At 40.9% G+C, this 20,111-nt stretch overlaps 1 protein-coding gene across 3 annotated transcripts in view; it reads right to left on the bottom strand.

Annotated features, from left to right (window-relative positions):
• Positions 1-971: 971 nt before the first annotated feature.
• The window catches only part of LOC119969233 (splicing factor SWAP), a 152,004-nt gene continuing 132,864 nt past the window's right edge, over positions 972-20,111 (bottom strand). For 2 of the 3 annotated variants that reach the window (XM_038802600.1, XM_038802783.1), the window contains exons 18-19: positions 5,958-6,030; positions 4,161-5,419 (exon numbers count right to left, since the gene is read on the bottom strand). The gene's annotated coding sequence lies outside the window, so the exon portion shown is untranslated. Of the gene's footprint in view, positions 5,420-5,957; positions 6,031-7,167; positions 11,096-20,111 lie in introns of all 3 variants that reach the window. The other variant, XM_038802691.1, reaches the window with a different exon arrangement.

The following is a 20,111-nucleotide window of genomic DNA, read 5'->3' as shown; positions in this document are numbered from 1 at the left end:
AAACTCACACCCAAGAACCAATGAGCAGGTTAAGGCTGCCCCAGAACCGTGTCCGCATGGGTTTCTTCCCACAGTTAAAAGATATTCAGGTTAGGTGGATTGGCCATGCTATGTAGGTAGGTTACGGGGTTGAGAATCGAGGTAAGGTGCTCCTTCGGAGGGTCGGTGTAGACTCAAGCGCCTCTTTCTGCACTGCAGGGATGCTATGATTCTAATTCAAAAATCGATAAATCAACAATAGCCATGGACAACATTAACTTACACACTTGAACAAGATTAAATAATTTATATACGGTTTTGTTTTTAAGTTTACAGCTTTTTGTTTTGCATCACTTGTGGCTCTGAACAAGCAGTCTCCTGCAACTGCAATAACAAATTGATTACATACACGGGTAAGTGTGCATATTTAGCCGGAAAAAACATTTTACGCAGCTACAAGGAACTTGACTAGGGGGAATCAAACTGAGTATCGATTTAAGTAGATGCTCTTCAGTGAATCCAGATATTTAAGTCTTCTGAACATATGCTCATGATTGCTTTCACTAAGAAAACTGCAGTCATGCAAGGAGAACAAAGACTTACTGCATACTGGGCCACAGATGCAAGTCCCACTTATCTGACCTCAGCTAAGGAATGCAGCTGAAGCACTGCACTCGGCTTCAGCAGACCCTGCAGCTAAGGTAAAGCTTTCAGCAGATACCTGTTCTTGATGGCTTCCCAATGAGTAGTGTTGGAAAGGGCATATTTGCAGATGTCTGGAACGGGCCTAGCTGTGTTGCCCTTGCTTAGACCAGCTGTCTAAACTCTCACAATAAGGGCATCCATTTACATGCTTATTCATCTAGACATGCCAGACCAAGTTTAGGAAAATAAACCAGAACAAATTCTGTTTGTCTTCATAAAAACATTAAAAAGTATGCGTAAATATATTTTGTGTGGGTTTTAAAATTGAATTGACAGTTGCACTTCTGGAAAGTTAATAAAAGTAATTTATTTACAATTTTTAAGTACACCCGTCTTTTATAGGGCTCCAAACCTCATATTGCATTATGCAACCACAAATGGGGAAGGGGTGGGAAAAGGAAGGTAACGGAAAGAGAAGCAGATAGAGAGGAAACATAACTCAGTAACAGATAATTCAAGGGCAACTACAGAACATTTCATATGGAGTAAGGATGTAACACATTTTTCAAGTTGTAAACCATTTAAACAGATTAACTGGGTACTCATCTTATTGCTGAACAGAACTGGCTGCTGCATTTGCATATACAACGGACCCCACTTCATTACATGAAACGCTTTGGGCATTCGAGATGTGAAAAGGTGCTATCAAATGCAAATTCTCTTCTCCCTTTCACTGGGAAATACTTTATTGCCATGTACATCACATGTGGTACTGCCCACAATCTTCTTCCTTCTCCTTGAAAAGGCTGGTGTTTGCTTTGGTGTTCACGACTGTCACAATGTTCTGAGATACAGATTGATGCCACAGCAATTTAACTTATTGAAAGTGCTAGAAGTTATGTTTATTGTTGAATGTTAAAACATGAAATCATACTTGTATGAATTGTACTTTGAGGGACTGCATCTTCAATCTATGATATAAACTGGGTTGTTGCTTCTGGACAGTTTATAATGAAGGTTAAATGATTTTGCAACTTCCCTGACAGATTCATCCAAGTAATTTCAATCAAAAAATCAAAACAGAAATAATTCAAGTATGTTAATGCATCTATAAATTTAACAAATTAAATCATAAATCACGTAACGTTAGAACAAAGTGATCACTTTTAACGTGTACCTGGGTTGAGCTCTGTCGAAGTCTGAGATCAGAATATTTTACCCTAATGAGGCTAACAGATATAAAAGCACTCTGTCATGAATGTTACTTCTCGTAGAATAAACATCCCTGCTAATATGCTTTAGCATGAACAGGAAATTCCATTGGAATTTTCTACATACAGTATATAAATGAAACACAAAAGGAGCCTAATAAGCCAATAGTATAATATTGAAGGAGTGGGTATAAAGAGTGAATCTTTGAGAAATGCTTCAGATGTCCCATGAGCCGATTAATCAAGTCAAACCATTTTGAGACCCCTTGGTATATCTGAATAAGCGGAGATGATAACACTACTGCGGCATGAACAGGGAAACAAATAATTATGTACCCATAAACTTGATTTTTAAATAAAACATTTGTAAATAAAAGTACTAATCCCAGTCTGCTGATTCAAAAATTAAACTCCTTACTTAAGTAATTCAATTCGAATTTGGGTGGCACAGTGGTGCAGTGGTTAGCACCGCTGCCTCACGGTGTCAAGGACCCGGGATCGCTCCCAGCCCCGGGTCACTGTCCGTGTGGAGTTTGCACATTCTCCCCATGTCTGCGTGGGTCTCACCCCCACAACCCTAAAAGATGTGCAGGGTAGGTGGATTGGCCATGGGAAAAAAAAATATTGGGTACTCTTAAGTTTAAAAAAAAAAAAATCCTCGTTTTCAGTGGTGTGCACTGAACATGACTGGGGAGAGGTGGCTAGGGATTAGTTGTAAGATGACCATATATGCTGTGCTACCATCACTATACAATTTGAATGGATTCTTGAGTTCCTCCTAAATGTTATACAAAGACTAAAAGGCTGATAACTCACCTCTAACGCACTATTCTTCATCTTTTGAATAATCATCATAAATCAGAGGACAACGTATGTCATCCCATCGTGAATTCCTCTTCAAACTAAAAATTGATACTATCCACCTTACATTCTCTTCCTTTCCATCAGAGCGATCATGCTATGGAACCTTCTTCTTTCCAAAGAGAAAATATCTCTTTGGATAATGTGCAGGTTCTTATTTTCTGAACTGGTTTAGCACACTGGGCTAAATCGCTGGCTTTTAAAGCAGACCCAGGCAGGCCAGCAGCACGGGTTCAATTCCCGTACCAGCCTCCCCGAACAGGTGCTGGAATGTGGCAACTAGGGGCTTTTCACAGTAACTTCATTTGAAGCCTACTTGTGACAATAAGTGATTTTTATTTCATTTCCTCTCACCCTTCTTTCAGATAATTGAAGGACTATCTTACAAATTGTAGGCATTCCTCGATAGATCAATAAATCTCACTGGAACTGTGCTGGACTCTTCTCAGGCCTTGTCTCCTTTGTGTGTTTCAATAACTGACTAATACACCACCCCTTTTGTTCAGGGAGCTGTAACAAGCTACAGGAGCCAACCATGCTAATATCAATTCAACAAATATTAAATGCATTGTACTCTCTTTTTCTAATTTCGCATACCCAATTCATTTTTTCCAATTAAGGGGCAATTTCAGCACGGCCAATTCACCTACCCTGCACATCTTTTGGGTTTTGGGGCGAAACACGGGGAGAATGTGCAAACTCCATACGGACAGTGACCCAGGGCCGGGATTGAACCTGGGCCCTCGGCGCCGTGAGGCAGCAGTGCTAACCACTGCGCCACCGTGCTGCCCCCATGCATTATACTCTTTAGCCAACTTTAGAAAGCTGTGCCATAAAATTTCTCATATACGGTTTTAAACACCATGAAGCCAGTATCAGGGTGACCTGATTATAGTTGGGAAATTACACTAATGAATTCATAAAATTTACGATACTTGTACCCAGAGTACTGGAGCTGGAGTACTTCCCACTCCAACAGCACCACAAAGAACCCTGTGTAGATATGACCTCAGCACACAGCTTTGAGATGCTCACTCAGTGACACACCAAATTTAGTTTTTCCACTTTCTTGCAAGCATAAAAATGTGATATAATCTTAATTTCTCTTACCTGTGGGTCTCAACTTTCCCTGATTACCTCTTGTAACTGAAATGCGAGCTTGTTCTTTTAACCTTCCTCAGAAGGGTTGTCAAAAACATCATACAATCAATAGTGCAATTACCTAGATACCCAAGCATAGACATTAGTGACAGCACTTCAGAATCCTGGAAAGATTTTAAACAAAGAGAATGGGTGCGACAAACAAAAACAAATGAAAAGAAAACTGAACCAGGTCAGAAAGTAGTCTTGAAAATTTACAGCTTAATATTCTCAAGAGAGGCATTGCTGCATCTCCCCAGCTAAAAGATGCAGCATACAATAAACCAAACGAAAAATAAATCAAGCACTTTAAAAAAATAAATATTATGTTCTGTTGCTATCGTGGTTTATGCAGTTAACAGATCCATTAGAAAGTACAGAGGCAAGTCAACACTGATTGCACACATTTCCAATCACTCAGGCCCTGCCCTACAGAACATCGAGCTTCCATTAGTTGAAAAGTGTGGTCCAAATAAGCAGAGGGTAATATCAGTGTTCTGCAAGAGTGAGTGAAACATTAATTGCTGTTTTAGTTTGAGTAAATATGCAATCAGATAAATCACGTTTACCCTGTCAGAAATCAATTTTTCCTCCAAACTTAAGTCAGGTGACATCATTGCAAATGTGCATAGTGGGACATAACTGCAATCATATCAAAGTGGCCGCATAGCGAATTAATAAGCAGTGACTCTGCCAGAATAGCTAACTTATAAACACAAAGTACCAACTGAGCCCCAACTTGACAATGACCTTTTCAAGATGATGAAATATTTGAGCGCTTTTTACAAATAAATCTTTTAACCATCATTCTAAACAAATAAATTACCTTTAATATTTCAATAGATTTGCATCAGTGTGGTTGAAAACCTTACTGGAGCCCTCTCACAATGTCTTTCAGGTGTGAATTCAAAGTAAACTTATATGTAGCGGTTTAAATAAATGCAATGTTTTCGAAAATGGTTGATACACATTGTATCAAAGGTAATGCTGATGGTATGTCCTGCTTCTCCTGATCTTCAAGACTAGCCTGTGCATCCTGTTCCAAGATTGAAACTCCAAATAGTTGCTATCAAAGACCTACATCAAGAGAACTCTTCAAATTTACAAAATGAGATGTTACCTCATCTTTGTAGATGCAAGTATAAAACTCCTTCACAGAAGGATAAGCTAAGCTCCTGTCCGGTAATCACAAATGATTGTAGGCAGCTAGTTTCTGGTGCTCAATACAGAGTGCACCACCAGATTTTCAGATGCTCTTTTGAAATTCTGACGCCCCACAGCACATGGAGTTTGTTGCATTCAAGAACAGGAGGAGGAAATTGCAAAACAGTAACAATGGAATAAGATCTCAGTTCAAACTGTACTTAGCAAAATGAGCTATACAAAACAGTTTTTGCCAAAGTGGAATACTGCCCAAATTGTCTAAATTAATTTAGTTCTTGCAGCAAGACAGTTCAAGCTTCTCGTGAAGCCACTTCCGATCCTTGTGTTCTTGTAGGGCCTGTTTGCCTTTTTGTTTAGGACACATTGGTTTGTACATCTTTTGATGAAGCCAGCATTTCTCTCACTTTGGCCATTAGGTCCTATACGAAAGGAAAAGATAGAATGAAATATCTGCTCAAAGATGTGCACGTATATAATAATAATAATCGCTTATTGTCAATTAAGTTACTGTGAAAAGCCCCTCGTATATAGCACTGCGCACAACCTCAGAACACCCCCATCGCCCTTTATGGCCAATTAGTACCCATGAAGTGCAGTTAATGTTGTACCGTAGGAAATGTGACCCAATTGTACTGATCGCATCATCAGTATGGTCAGCAAATACGATGTTCAAAAGAATATCAATCATCCAATTCACATATTTCCTTTAATTTTACCGAACTCAAATTCACCATAGTAAAGGATGCCCAAGAGACAACTGTACTTTCTCTATAAATTACTCACTCACCTTTATAAAGTTTTATACTCGGATAGAAGGCCCCATTTAGTGCAGAAAGGGGGAGACCCACTACACCTTCTCAACAACCATTAGAGATAGACAATAAATGGCAGCCTTTGGGAGGAGCACCTATATTTCCAAGAGTAAATAATAATTAAAAAACTATTATGAATTCATACCTGAGTTATTTTACTCTGCATTGTCGATAGCAGTTCTGGAGATGTTGTTTCATCCTTTTCCTGAGAGCGGCCCCTAAAAACGGAGGTAAAAATTGTATTTTGATATTTTCTTTTTGCACTGAAACGGAGGTAATTTGCATGCAATGTGCATAATGCAATTTGCAACAGGAGCCCAATTATACTGTATCAGAAAATAACTGCTACTGCTTCATCATTCACACAATGCATAGTATTTCTGGAACCCACCTCGTTATTTTCTTTTATAAACCTTCTGCCTATAATATGAATTTCTACCATGTTCGTCAAGTAATGGCAAGGAAACCAAAAAAATGCAATATTCAAAACAAGAATGGAGAACTGGACTGCATGGTGCAAATCTATCCGGTATTGTTTTTAAGGGCATAGTTCAATTTATGTTCTATTGACAATTTAAGTTTTGTTCTGAGTTTATGGCAAGTGGATCTTTGCTAGCCATCTGCTATTCACATTTACATAATATGAAGCTGGAATAATGTCAACAAAACACTTTTAGAACAAGAAAGCAACTTTCAGTCAATTTTAACATGCCAGCCAAGTATAGTCTGTTCACATGACTGTACATCCGTTCAAACTCCATGGCTTGACATAAAAATGAAAATGTCAAAAATACAGCTCATTAACTTGGGTAAAGTTGTCAGCAAGTGAAAAACATTTAACATTAAATGTAGAACATTTATCTGTGCACCGATAAATGCGGAAATGAACAGAAAATGTTTAAAATTAAAATTTTCTATTTTACTTAAACAATGAATGACTAAGTAAATACTAGGGTGGTTTGGGGGGGGGTGAAGAGAGAACTTGGCAGGTCCTAAACTAATTGGTTAATGTGAAAAAAGAAAACTATATTGCAACATAAAAATGGCCAAATCAGAATTGATACAAAATGGGATTTGTCCTAATATTTAATCTGGCTGGTAAAAATATCACAACATTAATTAATCTAATGGGAGGCAGAGTAATCATAAAATCAGTTGCTTTTGCTGTAATTCGAGTAAAATTGAACAGTTTATACTTGTTCAATTTAACATCAATTTTATTGCATTTTAACTTGTTACATAATTTGCAAACAGGTTGCTTGAGCGTAAAATTTGCTTCAAGGCACATTTTTGCTATTCCTCCACGCCCATCAATTAATAATCACGTCCGTTATCAGCAAAGTTAGGTGACCTACCTCTCGTATGGTCTTCTCCATTCTTCAAATGAAATTATCCTTCACATACCAATGAACAAGCCCAGTCAAGTGGAGGGGAAAATAAAGCACAGGGGCCAATGCCCCTTCACAATTTGATTTCACGGTCAAATAACCTTCCCATTCTCTACAGTATATAAATTTTGCCCTGGAACGTTCCTTTAGTTGTTTTCAAACCAAGGAAGTGGCGCCAATACAGCTGGTTAATTGTTTTTTTTACATTTAAAAAAAAAGCACAACAAGCCCATACTCCCAGATCAGGGGACAAAGGAGGAAGAGGGCAAAATATTGGTATCTGGAGGATAAGTCAATCAGACAAAATAAAAGACCCAACCAGAGGTGGGTCATCTTATTTTCATCTATGTTCATTATCCTCCATAAACCAATTAATTCTGATCTAATGACACTGCTTTTCACTGCGAGACTTGTATCTGCGTTCTGGACCAACTTCTCCCAAGTCCATATCCCCCTTGCTTTGTGAAACTATGGGCACTGGTCCCAGTAATAATAGTTTTACAGATACTATATCAGAGCACTTGCTTTTAGCTCTCGTCATGTGTTCTTTCGACTATCGAAAACTGGCTCCCTCCATGGTGGGGCAACAATGCCCAACACACATTTCAGAAAACATTCAACCAGCAATTTTTAAAATTTAGCATATTCTCGCAATATTCAATGTCCATAACTTGGAGGTGCGAAGAAGTGAAAGCCTGAAGGGGAATACATTTTGGAATGATTTGGGGGCAAATCAGACGATGGAAATCTCTACTTCACCAGACCTTTAAATAGCCATTATGCAAGCCGACAGAATTCCATGATTCATAAGGCGGGTACTGCGATCTTTGCAGCAAACAAGGATCTGAACCACAAACAGAGTTTGTGGGGTGGCCTACATACTAACCTTCCTTTCATAAAAGGTGAAATCATTGAATAGTCTCAATGAATAGTCAAAAGACGAATAGAAACTTCCAAAGCAGCTGTACAAACCGGTATGGAACCAGCTATGATTCAGCAAGTTAACTATTCCAATAATAAGAGGATTATTGTAACTGGAGCGAATCCTTTCAGCTGCATCACATGTTTCTGGAGGCTATTATCATTTCCATTACATCTAACGCGATGTGCTTTGTGTCGGTCCTATTTAATCAGTGAGCTATCATAAAGGATGCCGGAGAAGAGCTGCAAAATCCATCCCTCCACTTCCAATTCGGAAATCTGATCTTTGCAATTGGAAAAGCAAAATGGAAACGTTGCCCTTTGCTTGGAGTGATGTGAGAATCACAGCTTAAGTGTCCAGTAGGAAATCCATACATACTTCTATTCCTTGACTTTCAGAGACAAATCTGGGAAGATGGGTTCAGGATGAACAAATTAATATCTCAGATCTCTCTCCGCCCAAGAGAAGTGAGAGTTGAAGAGTTGCTACTTTTATTTTATTTCCAACAGACCCACCCTTGAATAATTCTACTGGAGAAGCAGCAGTTTCAGCATAACTTGTATATATATCCTATTGGCTAATAAACGCTGATCTCTGAAGCAATATGGAAGGTTGAGAAGGTTACACAGTGGTTGTAATTATCAACATCCAACCTCAAATGTTCTGGCAGAAGAGTCATAATTGCAACCCACCAATTGCTCTTTCAGAGGTGCAGTGTAATGGCACCCAATAGAGGTGGTGAAACAACAAACATTAGTCATCCAGCCGGCACTCCAATATGTCTGTATGCCACCTGCACTGGGAAATGGCCCAAAGGCCACACTAATCCAGCAAGTGGCATCGGATCTTTCTATGGAACAGCAAGGCGGCAAGGGGGGAAGCTGCATCTGCATCTCGAGAAAGTTTAGCTTCAGGAATGCAACTCAAACAGCATCATCATAAAGTTCAGGTCAACATCACTCCATTATATGCTGCGTCTCTGAAAACTTAACCACAGTGGATCAATGTTATAAAAACCATTCGCTGCAGCCATCAACCTGAGACCTGCACATCCGGGTTCAAGTGAAAAAATGAAATGAAAATGAAATGAAAATCGCTTGTCACAAGTAGGCTTCAATGAAGTTACTGTGAAAAGCCCTAGTCGCCATATTCCGGCGCCTGTTCGGGGAGGCTGGTACGGGAATTGAACCATGCTGCTGGCCTGCCTTGGTCTGCTTTCAAAACCAGCGATTTAGCCCAGTGTGCTAAACCAGCCCCAAGTAATGCCTACCAATGCAGAGTTCTACACTCCAAATGCTTCAACAGTCTCTTTCTGATCAAGCACTGGTGGTACTTTGACAGAATTAGCATTTAATATATGGCATGCTACCATTCTCATATAAGGAATCCCCTGGAGACACTTTATTCGTCCGTGCACCTAAAAGTGAGGATCCTCCATCAGATTAGTATGACTCTTACTATCCACAACTTTAGCGGGATCTGGAAATTTGTCAGTAATTTACTACAGGCATAGGTTGAAAAGTCATAGTTTGACGGCCACCGTAACTGTACCAACCTCGAGTGGGAGAGCTCTAATTTGCTATTGTGGGTCACACAGGCCAGTGTGATGCCCAAGAACATGAGTTTTGAGCCTATGCCTTCAGTTTAATTACAAATATCTCAAGTTGTTGAAAGTAATAGACTCTATGTACCAATGAAGTAACAATGCTACAACTGTATCTTTTCAAACCATCAGACCCACAAACATTAAAGAATTCAATAAACAATTTCAAGCAGTAATACGACTAACTTTCACAAACTGCTTCGTAGACAACCCTTCTGGAGCTGCTTCATTGACAAACCTTCTAGAGCTGCTTCATAGACAACCCTTCTAGAGCTGCTTCATAGACAACCCTTCTAGAGCTGCTTCATAGACAACCCTTCTAGAGCTGCTTCATAGACAACCCTTCTAGAGCTGCTTCATAGACGACCCTTCTGGAGCTGCTTCATAGACAACCCTTCTAGAGCTGCTTCATAGACAACCCTTCTAGAGCTGCTTCATAGACAACCCTTCTGGAGCTGCTTCATAGACAACCCTTTCACGAACTGCTTCATAGACAACCCTTCTAGAGCATCAAGAAATGGAATTCCTGGAAAATTAACATGACAGGTTTCACTAAGAGTCTTAAGAACCCATATCTCAAGCTGATTATTTAACAGTAGGATATTCAAGGCAAATGCGACTTCAGCACTTATTGGTTCACCATCCCTGGCTCTTAAAAGGGTCTGAATCGTGTGGAAAATTATTTTACTCATTATGCCACTCAATCAGACTCTACTCAGGCCATGGCTCTGTAAGGATCTTATGTCTTCAAACAACTTAAGATGTGCCTGCTGTATCACTATTTCCCATATTAAGTCAAATGATAGTGAAAGCAGTTTAGAAATGATGCACATTAGTTCTAACAAAATTATGCACTGATCCAAAATCACAAGGGACTACTTTTTATCTCGAGAACAAACCAGAGGTATATGTTGAGGTTGTTTCACTTGACCCTAGTTACTTTACTTGACTCTAATCAAGAAATTGGTCTTAGTTTAGCATAAATTAACAGAGAGACAGATGTGCGAATATGTGCTGAGAATGCACAATGCAGCCAATGCAGGGAAGATGAAACCTAATTGCTGAGGTCGGAACAGAGGGTTAAGAATCTCCTCGGAGTCCACTGTACCAGTGTTAGTTGACTGAAATGGCACAGGGGACCTCTCAGGTAAAGCCCTAGACCTGCTTTGTTCCCTAGACCTATCATGGTCAACCCTCTGGGAGTGCTTCTTGAGCTTTTATTTATTTTTCCACAATGAACAGGACTCCCTGGGCTCACTCATGGCATGTCTGGTGTTGTACAGGCTGACAGTCCTGCTCTGCGTCGAGGCCTGCCATCCAATCTTCTAAAATGTGTTTCCATGTTTTCAGTCTTTCTTTCTAGGTTCTCCCTGAAAAGTTGGTAGTGGGTACAGGATAATAAATTGAGTCCCATGAGAAGGCAGAGGCGGCAGCGGTCATAGTGGTCAGAAATCAGGAAGGTCCAGTGACACTTGCAGCAGATTTTAAACCTTAAAAAGGCTCATTCGAATCTCTTAATAGTAAATCAAGGTGCGGAGCAAACACTCCGATTACTTGTGAACTCCATTGATACAGCATTCATAGGGAACAAGAAACACAAGGTCAACTACGATAATAAAGGCACTTCCATGCAAAGAGAATAAAGGGTAGCTGTGTCACCGGAACATCACAGAAGTCTTCTGCCCTCTGCCGCATGTAGCCCCCGCACATATATAATTGCCATCTTCAAATCATTACATTAGAAATAAAAATACACAATAAAACTCACTCAGCCATCGTATAACCTGATTAACACATTGTGGTACAGTCAAATACAAAAACTGGACAGCATGACTCAAATTTAATGAAAGTTGTTTGCTGACTGAATTGAAACTATAAGCAGTGTAACCTGAACATGCATCCCTGAGAGAGACTGGCAATGTTCGATTTGCACAGGCTTTTTATATATGTTTCAGTGGTGTCGGTGGTACTGACCCTGGATTCTGTTGTTTAACTTCATGACACATTTAATAATTTTTGCATTGCTGAAGGCCATTTTTAACTGCAGTGGTGTAGAAATGGTGTCATAATGAAGTCCAACATTTGAATTTATCATAGGTGTATCCTATTCCTAAAACATGGTTGTCCAATGCTCCGGAATGGAGTAAAATCGGTACTTGCAGAAAGCACATTTCCAGATGGAAAAGGGAAATAACCTGAGCCACTCACACATCCAAGTGTTATAAATACTTTTGCATATGGCATAGCCAGCCCCAAGCTGTCACACAGGAGCTGGTAGGTGAGGTTGTACCAAGGGCTCAGGTACCTCATAACACACTGAGACAGTGGCTTACAGCCCTCATTACAGTGTTTGATATGTGTATGGTGTCAAGGGATGGACTGCAAAAGATGCAATCACAGCAATCTAAGTTCACAAAGTCTGACCTTCGTCCTTAAAGTAGAAAATAGTATTACAGAAGCAACACTGTACTTAAGTAGCAGACTTCCTAAGATTTCCTGAACAAATGTCTGCTTATTAATTTTCCTATTATTCTACTACAGCAATGTGATGTGCAAATATGATTTAAAAAAAATAAACATTTACCTATTACCTGCATTAACAAGTAGCTTCATTCCTTTTCCAGTCTTAAAAAAGTGCGGAAAAACATTATAAGGACCAACTGTTAATGTTCGCTTTTCCATTTGTTAGAAACTGTCTTGATAAAATTAAACAATCATCCTCCAGCCACTTTGCAAAATTCACCTAAAAGCCATCTACCCTCAAGGGATATATTTGGTCATGTGAAAAGCTGAGATTCTAATGGACAGTACTGTTGGTTCAGGACAGGATTTGTATCTTAAAATCTGATTACTGTTAACACTAATTTCTACCAGGTGTTAGACTACCTCCTACAGATTTTGGTTTTCTTCAGCCTATGAAGCAGTGCAACTTCAGTAAAACAAGGAAGATGCAGTTATTTAGAACTTAGGGGCTGCAGTAAGGGAAGAGGAAGATTCCCTTTAAAGATTCACCATACAGGAGCCATACTGGTGATATGATCATCTCACACACTCAACAAATTAACATGAACCATGTCAAAGTAGTACAAAAATCAGAAATCCACAATCACATTTTGAGACCTGACTTGGAGTATATATAGCAAGACCAGAGTATTTGCTGGTTTGAAGAGTCAGCTTTAAACTGTAACATATCAAGTAAAAGTAGCTTTGTCACCAAATGTAAAGCATTAGTAGGAATGTTTGATCCATCAACGATTAAGGTTTTGCAATCGAACAAATTGATGCCTCCACTCCAACAAGGAAATATATGGTTGGTGAAAATTCTATTTTAATTTCCTGAGATAGGCAAGGAGCAATTTGGGCATAAATTGATATGGCTTGAAAATTGCCCGATCTGAATGTCAAGCACAGATGGGCCAAGGATTTCATGGAGGTCAAGTAAGAATGGGAAATGCAACAACATTAAAAGCAGTGTAATCTAAAGCAAGGCAATCTTTGCAGGATTACTATAAATAGAAAAGTACCCAGTTCTGGACTGGATATTTTTAAAAATGTTTCCGCTCACTAAGTGGTGAGGCTGAGGAATCACCGAGTAACAAGATTTTGAGACGTCACACTACAAGTAACATGAGACAACACACTTTGACTTTTTTATTCCATTTGTGCATGGAATATGCTGGCGAATGCCCACCCTCAATTTCTCTAGAGAAGGTGCTGGTGAGCCATCTTCTTGAATTGCTGCAATCCATGTGGTGTAGGTACATCCACAGTGCTGTGAGGGAGGGAGTTCCAGGATTCTGACAAAGCAGTGAAGGAACGGCGATATAGTTCCAAGTCAGGATGACTTGGGAGAATTTGCAGGCGATGGTGTTCCCATGCATCTGCTGCCCTTGTTTGTCGAGGTGGTAGAAGGTGCACGTTTGGAAGGTACCGTGGTGTGTGTCTTGCAGATCGTACACACTGCCGGCACTGTGTATGCGTGGTGAATGAAGTGAATGTTGAAGGTGCTGGATTGGGTGCCAATCAAGCAGGCCACTTTTACCTCAATGAGTGCAGTTCCAACTAAACATCAAGACATTCAACACAGTCCAGGACAGTGAAGGGTTCTATCACACCACTGACTTAGGCTTTGCAGATGGTGGAAAGGCTTCCTGAAGTTAGGTGGTGACTTACCGGCTTCAGAATACCTGACCTGCTTTTGCAGCCACACTATTTATATGGCTGGTCCAGTTAAGTTTCTGATCAATGGTAACTTGCAGATGTTGATGGTGGCAGAACCAGCAATGACAATACTGTTGAATGTCATGGGGAGATAGTTAAGACTCTCTTGTTGAACAGCGTCCTTACTTGGCACTTGTGCGGTGCGAATGTTACTGTACACTTTGCTGTCCAAGTCTTGCTGTATGCTGGCATTGACTACTCCGTCTCTGAGGAGTTGAGAATGGTACACTGTCCAATATCAATGAGCACACCTTAAGACGCAGAGATGGTCACTGCTGAAGCAGCTGAGATGGTTAGAGCAAGGACACTACCCTGGTAATTCCTGCAGCAATGTTCTGCTCCTTGAGATGATATGTCTCCCAATAAATATAACCATCTTTCTTTATCACAAGTGTACAGATTTCTCCAATTCTCACTGACCTAGATTTTGCTGGATGCCTCAATGCAACACTTGGTCAAATGTTGCCTTGACATAAAGAGCAGTCATGTTTACCTCTGGAGTAATGGTCCAGTCATGGTCCTGGAGGAATGCAAATTGAGAATCAGCAAGCAGATTATTGGTTAAGTAGTGTTGAATAGCACCATCAATAAAACCATCCATCAATTTGCGAATAATTGATAGTACTGATGGGGCAGTAATTGGATTTGTCCTGCCTATTGTGAACAGGACATACCTGGGCAATTTTTTTGTGGAGATACCAGTTTTGTGGCTCTACTGGAACAGCTGGTTAAAAATACAGCTAGTTCTAGAGCACAAATCTTCAATATCTCTGCCAGGATGTTGTCAGGGACTATTTTGCATTCAGTGGCTTTTGCTGTTTCTTGATATTTCTTGATACCTGGAGTTAATGGAATTCGCTGGTATATGTGATACTAGGGATCTTAGACGGAGGCTGAGTTGGATTATCCACTTGTCACTTCTGGTTGAAGATGGGTGCAAATGCTTCAGCCGTCTTTTGCACCAAAGTTCGAAGCTCCACCATCATGGAAATGGAGGTTCTTCACGCAGCTGCCCCCTGCAAACAGTATAGTTGTCCACCACCATTCATGACTGAATGTGGCAGGATCGCAGAGTTTTGCTTTGACCCACTGATTGTGAGATCACCTGGCTTCATCTATCATGCTGTTTAGCACGCATGCACTGCTGTGTTGTAGCTTCACCAGTTTAGCACCTGATTTCTGGCACTGCTCCGGGCATGCTCTCATACATTCCTCATTGACCCAGGGTTTATCCCCCATCTTGATGAAAGTAGTAGAGAAGGGGATTTGCCGAGCCATGAGCTTACAGATTGTGGTCAAGTACATTTCTGCTGCTGTCAATGGCCCATACCGCCTCATGAATGCCCAGTTCTGAATGGCCAGATTTGTTCTGAATCTATTCTGTATAGCATGAAGTAGTGCTCTGCAACACAGTTGTCGTCACTGTGATGCTGGGACCATGTCTCCATAAGTATTGTACAATGGTCATAACCATCAATATGACTATGGACAGCGCATCTGACAGGTAGGTAAGCATGGACAAGGTCAAGTAGGTTTTTCCTTCATGTTGGTTCTCTCCCTACCTAACTCATGTCCAGTTTCACAGATGTATTCTACAGGACTTGAACAGCTCAGACAGTAGTGGTGCTATTCAGCAACTCTTGGTAATGGGCATTGAAGTCCTCCATCGAGATGCCGTCAGTGCATCCAAATGATGTTCAATATGGAGGAGTACTGATTTATCACCGACCAAAGGTCCTAGGTTTCAGCACGATGTTCCCTTGCCCATGTTTGACTAAATGCCATGAGATTTCAAAAGGTCCAGAGTCAATACTGATGACACCCAGACAACTCCCACCCAGAGGACTGGAGAATAGCTAATGTGGTACCCCTGTTTAAGAAAGGTAGCAGGGATAATCCAGGAAACTATAGGCCGGAGAGCCTCACGTCGTTAGTAGGTAGATTATTGGAGAGAATTGTCTGGGACAGGATTTATACCCATTTGGAAACAAACGGACTCATCGGTGATAGACAGCATGGTTTTGTGAAGGGGAGGTCGTGCCTCATTAACTTGATCGGGTTTTTTGAGGAGGTGACAAAGATGATTGATGAGGGGAGGGCAGTGGATGTTGTTTACCTGGACTTCAGGAAAGTCTTTGACAAGGTGCTTCATGGCAGACTGGTACAAAAGAAGATCAGAGATGAGGTGGCAAGGTGGATACAGAACTGGCTCGGTAACAGAAGGGAAAGGGTAGCAGTAGAAGGGTGTGTTTCTGAATGGAAGATTGTGAATAGTGGTGTTCCACAGGGATCTGTGCTTGGGCCTCTGTTGTTTGTAGTATACATAAACGATTTGGAGGAAAATGTAGCCGGTCTGATTAGTAAGTTGACGGATGACACCAAGGTTGGTGGAGTGGCAGATAGTGTTGAAGATTGCCAGAGGATACAGCAGCAGATAGGTTGGAGACTTGGGCAGAGAAATGGAGTTTAATCCGGACAAATGTGAGTTAATACATTTTGGGACGTCTAACAGAGGGGAAATATACCGTAAATGGCAAAACTCTAGGAATATAGAAAGTCAGAGAGATCTGGGTGTGCAGGTCCACAGATCTTTGAAAGTGCCAACACAAGTGGACAAGGTAGTCAAGAAAGCATAGGGAATGCTTGCCTTCATTGGACGGGGCAACGAGTATAAAAACTGGCAAGTCATGCTACAGTTGTATAGAACCTTGGTAAGACTGCATTTGGAATATTGCACACATTTCTGGTCACCACACTATCAGAAGGATGTGGAGGCTTTGGAGAGGGTGCAGAGGAGGTTTACCAGCATGTTGTCTGGTCTGGAGGGTGTTAGCTAGCCGGACAGGCTAAATAGACTCGGACTGTTTTCATTAGAACGACGGAGGTTGAGGGGTGATCTGATAGAGGTCTGCAAGGTTATATGGGGCATGGATAGAGTGGATGGGCAGGCACTCTTTCCCAGGGTGGAGGGATCAGTCACTAGGGGGCATTGATTTAAGGTCCGTGGGGCAAAGCTTAGAGGAGATGTGTGAGGCAGAGTTTTTACACAGAGGGTGGTGAGTGCCTGGAATGCGATGCCAGGGGAGGTTGTGGAAGCAGATACATTAACGGTGTTGAAAAGACATCTCAACAAATACAAGGATAGGATGGGTATAGAGGGATACGGCACAAGTGCTGAGGGCTTTGCCCAAATGTGGTATCATGACCGGTACAGGCTTGGAGGGTCGAAGGGCCTGTTCATGTGCTGTATTGTTCTTTGAAGTTAAGAGGAAATATAACTTAGGAGAGGCTACTGATCGAGGTGTTACGATTCAAAACAGAGGTATAAAAGCGAACATAAGTGTACTTCATATGAATGCTTGTAGCATTCGGAATAAGGTAAATGAGTTGATGGCACAAATCATCGTGAATGACTATGATTTAGTGGCCATTAGTGAAACATGGTTAAAGAATGGTCAAGACTGGGAGTTAAATATCCAAGGGTATCAAACTATTCGGAAGGACAGAGTGGATGATAAGGGACGTGGTGTAACTGTTATTTAAAGATGACACCCGGGCAATAATAAGGGATGACATCGGTGCTATGGAGGATAAGGTTGAATCCATTTGGGTGGAAATCAGGAATAGTAAGGCGAAAAAGTCACTGATAGGAGTAGTCTATGGTCCACCAAATAGTAACATTATGGTGGGGCATAAGGAACAGTGAGGAAGGAGCAGTGCTCCGAAAGCTAGTGTTTGGAACAAACATGTTGGACTTTAACCTGGTGTTGTAAGACTTCCCAGAACAGTATGTAATGGAACCTATGAGGGAACAAGCAGTCCGAGATCTGGTCCTGTGTAATGAGACAGGATTGATTAATTATCTCATAGTTAGGGATCCTCTCGGAAGGAGCGATCACAATATGGTGGAATTTAAAATACAGATGGAGGGTGAGAAGGTAAAATCAAATACTAGTGTTTTGTGTTTAAACAAAGGAGATTACAATGGGATGAGAGAAGAGCTAGCTAAGGTAGACTGGGAGCAAAGACTTTATGGTGAAACAGTTGAGGAACAGTGGAGAACCTTCCAAGTGATTTTTCACAGTGCTCAGTAAAGGTTTATACAAACAAAAAGGAAGTACGATAGAAAGAGGGAAAATCACCCGTGGATATCTAAGGAAATAAGAGAGTATCAAATTGAAGGAAAAAGCATACAAAGTGGCAAAGATTAGTGGGAGACTAGAGGACTGGGAAATCTTTAGGAGGTAATAGAAAGCTACTAAAAAAGCTATAAAGAGTAAGATAGATTATGAGAGTAAACTTGCTCAGAATATAAAAACAGAGAGTAAAAGTTTCTACAAATATATAAAACAAAAAAAGAGCGGCTAAGGTAAATATTGGTCCTTTAGAGGATGAGAAGGGGGATTTAATAATGGGAGATGAGGAAATGGCTGAGGAACTGAACAGGTTTTTTGGGTCAGTCTTCACAGTGGAAGACACAAATAACATGCCAGTGACTAGAGTGCTCAAAGAGATGGCCAGGGAAATTGCAAATGCACTGGTGACAATTTACCAAACTTCACTAGACTCTGGGGTGGTCCCGGCAGATTGGAAATAGCAAATGTGACACCACTGTTTAATAAAGGAGGTAGGCAGAAAGCGGGTAATTATAGGCTAGTGAGTTTAACTTCGGTAGTAGGGAAGATGCTGGAATCTATCATCAAGGAAGAAATAGCGAGGCATCTGAATGCAAATTGTCCCATTGGGCAGACGCAGCATGGGTTCATAAAGGGCAGGTCGTGCCTAACTAATTTAGTGGAATTTTTTGAGATTACCAGTGTGGTAGATAACAGGGAGCTAATGGATGTGGTATATCTGGATTTCCAGAAAGCCTTTGACAAGGTGCCACACAAAAGGTTGCTGCATAAGATAAAGATGCATGGCATCAAGGGTAAAGTAATAGCATGGATAGAGGATTGGTTAATTAATAGAAAGCAAAGAGTGGGGATTAATGGGTGTTTCTCTGATTGGCAATCAGTAGCTAGTGGTGTCCCTCAGGGTTCAGTGTTGGGCCCATAATTGTTCACAATTTACATAGATGATTTGGAGTTGGGGACCAAGGGCAATGTGTCCAAGTTTGCAGACAACACTAAGATGAGTGGTAAAGCAAAAAGTGCAGAGGGATTTGGATAGGTTAAGTGAAAGGGCTAGGGTCTGACAGATGGAATACAATGTTGACAAATGTGAGGTTATCCATTTTGGTAGGAATAACAGCAAAAGGGATTGTTATTTAAATTATAAAATATTAAAACATACTGCTGTGCAGAGAGACCTGGGTGTGCTAGTGCATGAGTTGCAAAAGTTTGGTTTACAGGTGGAACAGGTGATTAAGAAGGCGAATGAAATTTTGTCCTTCATTGCTAGAGGGATGGAGATTAAGACTAGGGAGGTTATGCTGCAATTGTATGAGGTGTTAGTGAGGCCACACCTGGAGTATTGTGTTCAGTTTTGGTCTCCTTACCTCAGAAAGGATGTACTGGCACTGGAGGGTGTGCAGAGGAGATTCACTAGGTTAATCCCAGAGCTGAAGGGGTTGGATTACGAGGAGAGGTTGAGTAGACTGGGACTGTACTCATTGGAATTTGGAAGGATGAGGGGGGATCTTATAGAAACATATAAAATTATAAAGGGAATAGATAGGATAGATGCAGGCAGGTTGTTTCCACTGGCGGGTGAACGCAGAACTAGGGGGCATAGCCTCAAAATAAGGGGAAGTAGATGTAGGACTGAGTTTAGGAGGAACTCCTTCACCCAAAGGGTTGTGAATCTCTGGAATTCCTTGCCCAGTGAAGCAGTTGAGGCTCCTTCATTAAATGTTTTAAAGATAAAGATAGATAGTTTTTTGAAGAATAAAGGGATTAAGGGTTATGGTGTTTGGGCTGGAAAGTGGAGCTGAGTCCACAAAAGATCAGCCATGATCTCATTTGAATGGCGGAGCAGGCTCGAGGGGCCAGATGGCCGACTCCTGCTCCTAGTTCTTATTCCTTTGTAAAACACTTTACCGTTTTCACACCTGGTGAATATATCCTGGTAAATATATCCTGACAAGACAAGGCATGGAATGATACAAGAGTCCGAGGACATTGGCTCGGAGGTATGATTTGGTGAAAAGAACTATACCAGGCT

This window comes from Scyliorhinus canicula, chromosome 1 (genome assembly GCF_902713615.1).
Source record: "Scyliorhinus canicula chromosome 1, sScyCan1.1, whole genome shotgun sequence".
Classification (NCBI taxonomy): Eukaryota; Metazoa; Chordata; class Chondrichthyes; order Carcharhiniformes; family Scyliorhinidae; genus Scyliorhinus; species Scyliorhinus canicula.
This window is presented reverse-complemented; position numbering and strand designations above follow the sequence as displayed.